The 11,943-nt window shown below is 27.9% G+C and overlaps 1 pseudogene across 1 annotated transcript; it reads left to right on the top strand.

Annotated features, from left to right (window-relative positions):
* The first annotated feature begins 2,982 nt into the window (after positions 1-2,982).
* LOC107168363 (erythroid differentiation-related factor 1-like) lies at positions 2,983-11,465 on the top strand (annotated as a pseudogene). Its single transcript, XR_016190089.1, has 20 exons — positions 2,983-3,017; positions 3,250-3,358; positions 3,593-3,807; positions 3,878-3,983; positions 4,214-4,360; positions 6,953-7,096; positions 7,171-7,346; positions 7,429-7,688; positions 7,770-7,979; positions 8,041-8,257; positions 8,332-8,456; positions 8,509-8,714; positions 8,773-9,008; positions 9,079-9,258; positions 9,346-9,578; positions 9,664-9,801; positions 9,873-10,027; positions 10,171-10,340; positions 10,406-10,667; positions 10,811-11,465. The product of XR_016190089.1 is annotated as an erythroid differentiation-related factor 1-like (transcript).
* The last annotated feature ends 478 nt before the right edge of the window (positions 11,466-11,943 follow it).

The raw sequence follows: 11,943 nt of genomic DNA, 5'->3' as shown, positions 1-11,943 counted from the left end.
CGTGAAAATAATACCCATGAAAATAATATAATAATTTATTTATAATAAATAATATAAAAGCAAAGGTGATAATTTGTATTCAGAAAAATTACATAATAATAATTAACGACCCATATATTCCAAAATATCCACCCCGTTAGTTCCACCTACAATGTAAACCTTATTTAGTTTATATTATTGGTTTACAAATTTAATGAAAGGCAGGTGGTGTTATTGTCGGTAGAGGAGGCGGTGATGATATTAATGGAGTGGTTGTGGTAACGGTGGTGTTGACTCGGTGGGACGTGGCGGAGTAACAGCGGTGGCCACCACTCTAAGGACCCACCTCCCACTTACTACTATTTTAAATTTTCGAATTGGTTGGATTTTTTAGAAAGTACAAGAAATGAACAATGAAAAATTCAAACTAATTCTAGATACTTAACACAATATTTAATAGGTATATTATTTTAATATTATAGATAGTTTATCTATCCTATAGATTAACACATATATTTTAGCTTTTATAATATTTTAGATAAGTTTATGAACGTTACTGAATTAATACTTGGTTATTATTACTAGTATGAATATTTATGAAGGTATATTTCTACTTTACCGGGCACCCTTTTTTTTGCAATTTTTTTTTTTTTTGAAACCTATGTAGTTAAATACGCTGAAAACGATGACGGAGTCAGAATTTGGGGCTTGGACATAGTTTCGAAGTTATAACCCTCCAAAGTTAAGTGTATTATGTTTTAAATAACTTAGAAAATTCACCGAAGTCGAACGAGCCATCGTGACCCAGTGGTATTGTGATGACTTCGTCATGGTGAATGACCCGAGTTTAAACCTGATTGTCGAGGAAAAAAATTTTGCACTTTTTTCCATTGTATCAATAGTACCTAATCGTTAGTTATAACAGTGTGGTTAGATGGTTTCTTATCACGGGACTAGTGTGAAAACACTAGTTACCGAGTCATTTAAATTGTGAGTTGCTGATTCTGTTTACACTGATTCAACAAACTGATTAAACATTAAACTCATTACTCAGTGTGACCGGTTAGGTTAAGTTAAGGGATAAGGGCGGTTAAGTTAGGTTACCCGTCTGCCCGAAGGGCAGGGATGCTCTCCCCCCCCGCGACCCCGTAGGGGTCGCCAACCCCCTCCACCGGTTAGGTTAGCTATTTTAGCCCAACTCCGGACCTCGAGTTAGGCGACCGGAGCCGGTAGGCGAAGGGAGCCACTAAACTTGATAAATTTGTTATTTAACTGTTAGCTCTGTTTTAAAAAAAGAAAATATGTTAATAACAAATATCATTACAATTGTAAAATCTTAAAAAAAAAGTGCAAACAATATTTCGGGTGGGTCGGGTATCGAACTCTAGGTACTAAGCTAATGTAAATACGTTGTTTCCATTGCGCCATCATTGAACACCACACATTTCGGCATTATAGGTATTTAAGGACTATTATATTATGTTAAAACTTCAATTAGTTATAACTACGAAACTATCTTCGTGCGCCAAATTCTGATTTCACTAACGTTTTTTTCAGCCAAAAGATGTCTAAGTCCGCCCAAAAAATTGCAAAAAAAAGGGTGCCCGCTAAAGTAGAAATGTTCCCTTATTAGTTCAATCTAGTGGGTATCATGCACCCCCACGGTCACCAAAACACTTCCTACGACCATCTAACGACTAACCAGCGAACGCCCTTTGTTGAACCGCTATAACCGGAGTTTGTCATTTGCGCATCATTTGTACTACAGGTAATAAAGTTGGTTGGTCGTTCGCGCATCGCGCATTTTAACAATATAAAGGTACCTATCTACCTACTATAATAGCAGGGGTCGCCGACTTTTTCAAAAAAGTGAGCTACATTTGAAATAGAATAAATATTTATTGTTTCTTGAGTTTTCTTCATAATTATAATAATGTAATATTTTAATAATACACGAGAAAAAGTAAAAAAAAAATTGTCCGATTGTTTATCACGCGATCGACCGATAATGGTAAAATAAATTTTTATAAGGATCGACCTATGTTTCTAGAAAGATCGAACTGTCTATAATTGAATATGATTATTGACGATATTAACACCTCATCAGATGGAGAAGGTTAGTGATAGTCGTTGTCGATGGGTACTTGCTAGGCAGTGTGTGGTGGGTAGGTCCTTACTACAAAGTAATGCAAGCCACCGCCCACCTAACCAAATCATTGCTTAAAGGCAGCGACGCGGCGGCAGCAATGGCGGATAACTTTGATATTTAACAAACTCAATTTTAAAACTTAAAATAATTTATTATGATATTTAATATCAATGAGTATAACATGACTACGTGATGATGACAATATGACATGAGTGTCTGCAAATGCCAACACCATCACCGTCTCGGCATTATCAGCTTTTGGCAAGCTGACGATGAAAACAGTTTTATTCACTTATTGATTGGTGTTACATGAGTAAAAGCTACGGGCTAAGTACAACGAACTGTAAACGAAATGGTAGGATGACGCTGGAGTGATAGAGATGGACCAGGACCACCCGCTAAGAGGTTCTTCTGTTATCATCAACACTGGGCAATGAATATTTTCAGCGCTGCCGGTGGTTTAATTTGGAATCATATTTTTTGTATCTTAGTCTGTGTTTTATACATTTCGCGTCGTTGACTCTCTACAACCATTATGAGTAACGACCCTCTGGGCAATACACATGCGTCTTGAACGCGATTAAAGATCTACACATTACATAATATAATAATCATATTATATCTTATGTTTTGCTCTTGAACATCCATTCGGGGCCATGACTGATAAGCTGTTTGTTTCCAGGCCATTATATCCGTGACATCTTTAATCATGATTTGTGGTAAAATTATGGTTGTTTACTCGATTATCATTATCTGATAAGTAATTTGACACTGATGACTGATAGACGTGGTTAGGTACTCCGGCACTCGTGAGTCGTGAGTCATGACGCGGGTCAACAAATATTTTATTATTATCTACCACACTATATTATTATTTATTAAATACTAGGTATAATATCATTATTCATTATAATGTTTAATATTAAATGCCCATACTTTATTACTATGTGTACCTAAATTACTTCTACAACTGTTGAAATTTCAGTTGCGTACAGTGTGTGGTATTAAACAGTAATTTTTTCTCGCATCCTCTGTTCGTCAATCGTTCATTTTCGTAATTTTGTATATTTATTCGCTTTTCGCGTGATTGCTATAGCCATAGTACCTATTATTTATTTCAGAAGTGTGAAACAATTCTACAGAAAATCACTTGTCAATGAATGCAGACCACTGCTGTGTGCTAGCCTATTTGTCTGCTATCCATTTTGGAACTTAACTTCAATCATTATGGTGAGTTGATATATTGTTTTAGGATTTACAAATATGTTTGATTGATAGAGTCAAGTTATTAAACGAATGCCTTGATCCTATTTGTTTATGTGTTTCTTAATAATCGTTCCAATGCAGCTATGTTTGTTTGTCATTTTATTGGTACATTCAATATAATTGTCATTTTAAAATTCTGCTAATCTTAAGAGTACCTAACTATTAAATTTTAGTTGGTTATTTGTGTCTTAATTTTAGGACATTCAAAATACCCAGCATAGTTCCTTAAATGATGAACATGGTAAATTTAAATCTAAATCTGTACTAAAGTTTTCAACAGTTCAAACACCCAATTATAAACGCAATAAACTTCACACTAATCTAAATTTGGCGCCATCAAATTGGTTATGTGAAGAAGAAGAATCATATGGCATGCGATATATGACGTCTAGTGATTTTCGTGTTTTTTCTAGGTAAAAGCTATATGAAATATTAATCTTCACAAATATCAAAACATTAATAAATATTGTTTATGTTGTTTAGTTTTCAAATGGCTAATATGTTTCATGAATGCATTGGTAAAGTGGACATCATATCAGATGCAGAAAATATTAGGAACCTGTGTAAGATACCATATAATAAAAAATCTGTGAGTAAATATTAAATTTTTCATATATACATTTAAATATATGATATAGAAAGACATTTATATTTTGTTATGCAAAATTATTTTATTAATACATTTGTAAATATTTGTCTAATGTACATATAAATAAATCTACATTAGGTATTTAAATTTTATTTAATCATAATAATAACTCAGTCATTTTCATTTCATTATATTGTCTTGAGAACTAAATCATTCAGAGTATTTTATAGGTGAGCATAATGGTGCACAGAATTGATGAGACATTACTATTAGATGAATTTGATGTTCAAAAATACTTGTTTGTAGAAACAAACAATCAATGGAGCTGGTTAAAAAAATTCTTTTACAACAATATTGTTGGGTCTTCTGATAGTATAGTAAGTAAAAACAGATTTTTTTATGATTATTTTTGGCGTTTTCATATAATTTATATGTATTCCATGTGTTACATAGTAACCCAACAACAAATATGAAATATTAGATAAAGTTGCATAAAGTGATAGAATTAAGAGACTTTCCAATGAAAGCTCTTTGATTCATCATCATGATATAATCATATTAAATACATAAGTATGTAAACATATGATTATAATAATATTAATATAATTATTAATTTATTATATGCACTAAAGACTAAAACATAAAAAATATTAATAGATACAATATATAATATATTATATTATATTAAAATGAAACATAAAAAAAATTCAAATAATTTAATTATAATATATTGATCTTATACAACTGCAGTGAATACTGTTTTTTCTTAATATTTTTTTTTAATCTAAAAAAAGGCCATTAATAAAAAATTGGAAAATTAAATATGTACACCAACTCAAATTTAAATTACGTTACATCTACATTTAATCTAAGAAGGAAAATTATCCAAATAATAAATATATATGGTATAACTTAGAGCCTTACAGTAATTATTTAATTATTTTTAAATTTTAAATAAACAGGTTTTAACATTACCATAGTTATGCATTTTTAATCTTGTATGAAAGTTGCCCAAAATAGTAATTTATTGATCAATAAAAATTAATTATTTTCACATTGAACATTTATTTATAATTATTATGTTATGTATAGATTTATTTTTCTTAATGATATTTAGCTAAAAATAAATTGCAATTTTTAAATACAAAGATTATCGCGTATGAAAGGATTTGAAACTATTGGTGTATTTCTGCTTTATTTAATTTTTAAATTAAGAATGAAGAGAACCAATGTTGAGCTTAATAATATCAAATATTCAATTTTACCTGATAAATATTTTTGCTCAAATATGCTTATGCAATAAAACTGTAAAAATCTGATCTAAAAATTATAATAGTAACAGCCATTTATTATCAGATTCATTCTGCTATATAAAAATAATACGGAAATATAAATTTACAATTATTTTAGTTGTTTTTTAGGCGTTAGTCATTATCACAATCTACAAATATTTACATAGTATTTAGCCTTATAAATATAGAAATTCATAGATATGTTACGGTAAATGACGTTAAATGGAAATTAACTTTATTCGCCAGTTATTAACATTATCGATCAAATACATAGGTAATTATCATTAAAAACTAGAGAATCACGTTAATTAACAAATATACAGGTAATTGATGTTCTAGACCAGATATGCAAGTGAGTCTGAAATATTAAAATTTGAAAAACTGTGTACCTAGGTGGCTAGGTATTCTTAAAAAAACAAAAAATACATTATTATTAAATATATTTATTTTTACATGTTGTATTGCCATGACATTTACTGTTACATAACTTTTCATTCCCATGACATGCACAACATTCATTGTTGTAATCTTCCAATGGAAACGCTGGTACCCTTGAGAGTACACAACTGAACTATTACTAGCTGCTTTTCTGGGTATCAACTGTGAATTTGATCACATTGTCCATGTCTAAAAATGTCTTTTCGCATGCAGCTATTTCTTGCCATGTGCAATTGTACTAAAGAACACCATGTTCCGTACCTATAATATTAATTACTTTTAAATTTTAATGATACATTTTTTCATTAAGAATTAACCTACAGAGTTTGTATAATTTGGGTGACAACTGCTAGTATATTTCGTGGAGAACCACAAGCTCCATCAACGTCCGGTATAGTTACACGTACAGTTGTGCTTATTTCAAGCTGTGGAATTTTTTTTAAAAGTTTTATTGTTTTCTCTACTTGTTTTGATAACATTTTTTTTGACTTTTTACAAGCATTATAAATATTTTCTTGACGATCATCTAAAAAAATATTTATATTTTAGTCTTATTCGTCGAATATTTATTTTATAAGTATCTACCAAGTTCTAAATTTTTCTCTGTGAGTTCATCTATAATTTAGTCTTCATCAGTGATTTGGTTATATTTAATTAGTACCACAATTAGTTTAGCGATCACCTAATTATTATTGCTCGTTAGACATGATTTTATAATCAACATTTACCATATCATACGGTTCTTAACATTGTTTACTAGAAAATAACAATAATTCCCACATTTGTTGATAAATAACGTTAATAACCGGGTAAATATTGTTATTTTCCGATATAACATCATTATTTACCGTAGCAGATATAATATAATAAATATACCTTTTAAGTTGATACTATTTTTTATTTATTATTAGGTCTCATATATCAAATTTTCAATCTCTTTTAAGTATATTAGGGTACAAAGGTACTTAAAATATTAAGACTTCCTAGTAAAAGCAGCCAACTAACTCTTTTGTAAAAAAAAAACACTTATATAACGACAAAACATAGGTTATTATAATATATTTATATTTTTAATATGTAATTAAATGATTTCTAAGAACATCAAATTTTTTACAACATTAATTCAGAAAATTCTGTTAAGAATACAAGTTTTGTTGGATAACAAGAGTTTTAAATTAGTAAATTATAAATTTTGTCTTATTGAATCTAATGTTTTGTATTTTTATTCTCAAATATTAGGCGAAATGTATCACTTATAAAAAGAACTCTCTTAGAGCTATTCTACGTAAAGATTTGGTGTCTAAATATTTGCACCATACTATTGCATTAGATTCTCATAAAGAAAAAATAAAAAATAAAAATTTTTGTGATGAAACTTCTTCGGTAAGTTTAGAAATATCAATATTATATTTCAATTAAATACTTAATATAGTAATTTCTGTGTAAAATATGTACAGTTAGATTCTACTCTACCAACAATTTCACTAGAAGAAGTATTTCCAGACGGTCCTCAAGTACATAAATTATTTAACCGAAATTTTTTGTGGGACATTGAAAACATGCAAATGCTAATAGGTACAGATCTACCAATTTTTGGGAGTAGCAATAATTCGTCATTAAGTTCAAGATTAAGGTTTGACATTTATTTTCTAATATATTATTATAATTTGATTTTTATTGAATAAGAGAATACATTATTATTTTGTTAATTTTAGAGACATGTCAAAACCTCTTAGTATGTTAACTGGGATTGAATATTGGCTAGATAATTTAATGTGTGATATTCCTGAAACTGAATTATGTTATCATATAAATGGCATTGTCCAAAAGTATGAGTTAATAAAGACTAAAGATTTACCATTGTTGAATAACTCAACATTTTCACCAAATAATGTTATTGATGTTATGCAAAATACATTATCATTTTTAAAATCAAATACTAATAGTGTTGGACATACTTACTGGTTATTTAAAGGTAAAATCTGGTTAATTAATCTTTTATCAGAATAGTATATTAAACTATATTTTATTATAAATTTTGTCCATTAAATTACAGGAAAAAATGATGATGTGGTAAAACTGTATGATTTGACAATATTGTGTTCTGAATCATTAACTGATAGCTTGAATCCTTTTACGGTTCCAGTGGTAATTTTGTTGTAAATTAAAACATAATCTAGAATATGGAAAATTGTATAATCCAGTTACTATTCAACTTTTACTAAACAATTGTCTACAATTGTTGGATAAAACTAAATATCCACTAGTAATTTGACTTGTAGTGTTTGTTACAATTGTAATGACAAATATTATTTCTTAACTTTCAGATTGTTGCATCTATCAATTACATGTTATCTGATGTGTACATTTCAATTTATAATAATCCATCAACCACTGTAATAATGGATTCAACTGATGTAAACGACGACTCTGCTACTTGTCATGAAGATTTTGTCATTTCATCAACTCAGCTCGATTATGGGACCTATTCTGTTGACATACAAAATTTATGTGTATCACATAAGAAAAAAAATGTATCTTTAAGTAAATGTTTGTTATTTTACTATTTATTTTTATTTTTGAAGACAATTCATGTTTTACATACAATATTATTTTAGTACCAGAGTATCCTACATCAAAGTCTTTAGTAACAACTATAGAAGAATGTTATTATAAGGCATTATACCATATTGGAAGCAGTTTGAGTTGTTTACAATATTTTGAGAACAATAAAGATATTATGGTATGTATCAAATAATTAATTTATAAAAAAATTTCAAATTTATTTTGAAAAGGTGGGACGAACATTGTTTTCCAAACGCAAGACTATACATATGCCGTATCTTGATTCTGAAATGGTTATAAAAAATAATATGCCAAGATGGCATAATCGTCTCGATGCTGAGGATGTTAGTTGGGAAAATATTCTCAGACTGATCCTCTATAAAAAAGCTTCTGATACATATTTTAAATTTGGTGAAAAATATCTTACATCAAAAAAGTAAGATAAGTAAAAAATATTTGAAATTTTTAATTGATAAACATATTTTTTTCTTTAGTTTTGGAATAGCTTTAAAATGTTTCCGCCGTTCACTTGAATGTCAACTATGTGTTACCAAAACTGATTTCAATCATTTATTCGGACCTATATTAGACCATTGTGGCAATTGTTGTATTTTTATTTTTAAATATTGGAATAAAATAGAACAGTACTCAACCGAATTTGAAACTGATGAAAAATATGATTTCGAACTAAGAAAAGCATTGCTAAATAGTTCTAATCATAGTAATAAAGGTATTAAAATAATATTTGATGATTTGATGTTAGTCATTACTTAAAGTGTATAATATTTAATTTACTATAGATTTAAATTTAATACCAACAAACCTCAATTGTTCAAAAGAAAACATATTGAACGCAGCAGAACATTGTTATTCACGTGCTTTGGCATTAGAAACAAATATTAATAATAAAAATAATCTAAGTAAACAGATAGGTTATGTTTACAATGAATACATTAAAATTTACATTGAAGAGATATTAAGTAAGTTGATGTATAATTAAAATGCATAAAACAAATGTTTTATTTGGTGATGTTTAAAACGTTATTTAATTTTATGTTTTTATATAGTGGCTATAAGCAATAATATTCCTTTAAGTCCTTTAAAGTTAAAATGGCTTACAAAAAAGTCTAAGACTTGTTGTACATTGGGAAGTCAAATATTTAAAACAGTTGATGACAAGGATAATTTTGCCCTGATAAATTCAAACTTGGAAATTTTGTACGGCTACATAGCACATTATTCAACAAAATATATAGTTCCTATCAATACTTGTATAAAAAAAGAGATTATAAATTTCAAGGTTAGGATTCATAATTTTATGATAACATTTTAGTTGATTATATTTATATAAATATATATATATATATTATTGTATGAAATATAAGGCTGGAAATGCTTACAAGAAAAGATTGTTAGAGATAGGTGACCGCAGTTCTAATTCACAACAGTGGGATATGGTTTACTTTAAGCTATCTTCAGCCCTGTTCCATGCGGCTGTAAATGAATATTTAGCCATATGCAGAGTATGTATACAATTTTAGGATTCATAATAACATATTTTTTAATCAAAATCTTTTTTTTTATTGTCATTTAGTGTAATTCTAATAATTATAGAGAATGTATCAATTTATTCATGGAAGCTTTGAAATATTGTGATTTGGAAAATGAATCTCCCAATAAATTTGTATATGAGTATCAAGCCGCTTATATTCACTTTGGTCTAGCGTCTTTATCTTCTGATCGTTTAGGGTAAGTAAAAAATGTCAATAGCCATTTTACCTTGACACACTGTGAACTGTCATATTTACAATAGTATCGTAAAATATATAATACATTTTTTTATTGTAATATTGTATGAACTTATTTTAAACAAGTTTATTTTTTATTACTAGACAATGTATTACTGAAAAGTCACCAGAGTTGCATCCTGTTTTCATTCAAATTAAGTCTTACTGTAATATTTCATTTGAAATCTTTTTTAAAATACAGCGTCCATTGGAAGCTTTTGAGGTTCTCATAAAAATGATAACATTAGATATGCACTTAATTGATGGAACTATAGGTATGTAATATGTTTGTTCAATAAACAGTAACCTATTAAGTAATTATCATTAATTTATCACCTAGGTTTATTGAATCTCAAATATGTCAGGTCCATTATAGAAACATTGAAAAAATGTGGTGCTGTGTTTCAAATGTTTTCGGAAAATAAAGACACAATGAAATATTCATATAATACTGATCAAACTGAGGAGTTAACTATTGAAGATGACTTACACTTTGAAATGAGAAAACTACATTTTTTATTAATTTTGGAAGAAAATGTGCTTAAACTCTTAAAATGTATGATCCAGTTAGCCTTGGATAAATCATCAGTAAAGGAAGTAAAGTAAGTTACCCCGTTATTAATTATTAAATTATTATGTATATTGTTTAGAAGTATGTTATGATGATATATGTTAATATGAGAAAAACTATTGGTTTTAAAATCAATTATTTGATAATAATTCAAAATTAATTGTATTTCTTTAGATGGTTAGCTGATAAAGAAGATGAGCTGAAAATCATCTATAGTTTATTGCTAAGAAATAGCGTTGGTGACAATAATTATTCACAGCTAATGATAGCTGTAAAGCAATTATCTACATTTGAATGATTTTATTTTCTATTTATTAATCTGTTGTTTTTAATTTCATATTATCTGAACATTTTTTATCTATATTTTTAAACTTTTTTTTACTAGATAGAGAAAAACATAGACTATAAGACTATATTCACTATTTATAGTGTCAATACAAACTAATGTGAAAATAAAACAACTGGTACATTTGTAGCATGCAATTTCATGTTTCTAGTATGATACCTGAACTCATAGATGGCCCTGTGTATTTAAATTGAATTTATGGTTAAAGGTATTATTATAAATTATATATATATTAATATTCAATGTATGTTTATATTCTATATATATAAAACTAGCTGATCCCTATGCACTTTTTTGCCCATCAAAAGTATAATTCAAAATTTGTATTTAATTCGTCATTTAACATCCGGCTATAGTCATGTTCAAAACTTTGCATGGTTTTATTCTATCTTATTCTCCATTTAAGATTTTTAACACAATCATATAAAATAACGGATTAAAATTATATTTTTTTGCATTTTTTAATTTGTAAAGGTGAAACAATTTTAAAATTGGTACCTAATAACAAATTGCTAATTTTTTATTCATCCATACTAAATTGTATAACCAATAGCAACCCTATAATAAAAAAATATATTTATATTTATTATAAAGTGTCTTATTCAATTATTCAAACCCTCCATCTCACTACTTAGAATATTGATTGTACTCCCTATAGGCTGAGACATTATCTATGTTAGTTATTTAATAGGTTTTTGTACCAGCATTTGTTTTTTCTGTCTTACTAACTCATACTATAGTAAATTATTCATACAGCAGTTCTAATTTAAAATATTGTTAAAATTCAACAAGATAACAGAACAATGTTCCTAAATTTAAGTTTTTATGATAGTTTTTATTTCTGTGGTTATGAATTACTTGCAATTAATTGCAAATTTAATTTCAGAATTTTCAAATCTTTTGCAACTATAGACACAAATTAATAATTAGGTTTGGTCGACCAACTTCATGCAGCCCCTTC

This window comes from Diuraphis noxia, unplaced genomic scaffold (genome assembly GCF_037042655.1).
Source record: "Diuraphis noxia isolate RWA-SAM2 unplaced genomic scaffold, SU_Dnox_SAM2 contig0002, whole genome shotgun sequence".
In the NCBI taxonomy this organism is placed as follows: Eukaryota; Metazoa; Arthropoda; class Insecta; order Hemiptera; family Aphididae; genus Diuraphis; species Diuraphis noxia.
Note: the sequence above shows the minus strand (reverse complement) of the source record. Positions and strands in the feature narration are given on the sequence as shown.